The following is a 787-nucleotide window of genomic DNA, read 5'->3' as shown; positions in this document are numbered from 1 at the left end:
TATATATATATATATATATATATATATATATATATATATATATATATATATATGCACCTAAAGTCACACCGACATGCACTTGAGTACATATATGTATTGTATGTATTTGTCTGTAAAGATATTTATATATATATATATGTATGTATGTGCGTGTGTATGTGTGTGTGTGTACTTCATACATGTTTATAAATCAGTGAACAAAGATATTCGGAAGATATATTTCTTTTCTCTCCGACCTATTCTCGTGTGCCAGTGTATTTCCTCTTTCAAACTTATCGCATCTCTCCCTGTTTCTCTACCAAAGTATTTTAAAGAGGAAGCGAAAGGATATTAAATCTGTAAACTTAACTATGTGTACACATGTGTGTGTTTGAGTGTGTGTGTGAGTGTGTGTGTGAGTGTGTGGGTGTGTGTGTGTGTGTGTGTGTGTGCGTGTGTGTGTGTGAAATAAATCAAGATTGATATAGATTTACGTAGTTTCTATAGCTACACTTTGGATATATTAAGTTTATGTATGTTATATTATTTCCGTTTGCCGTGCCGTAGACACTGAGTACAATTTTTAGTAGGTGCAAACAAAAATATCTCGGTTTGTGCCAAGTTGTACTTCATCAATTACATATCCACGAATCTGTCTGCCTATCTATCTATCTAACTATCTATCTATCTATCTATCTATCTATCTATCTATCTATCTATCTATCTATCTATCTATTTAACCAGCTAGCTGCCCACTTGTCTCTCTTCCTCTCTCTCTCTCTCTAACTGTATATACATATATATATAT

Source organism: Octopus bimaculoides, chromosome 13 (assembly GCF_001194135.2).
Source record: "Octopus bimaculoides isolate UCB-OBI-ISO-001 chromosome 13, ASM119413v2, whole genome shotgun sequence".
NCBI classification, from domain to species: domain Eukaryota; kingdom Metazoa; phylum Mollusca; class Cephalopoda; order Octopoda; family Octopodidae; genus Octopus; species Octopus bimaculoides.
Note: the sequence above shows the minus strand (reverse complement) of the source record.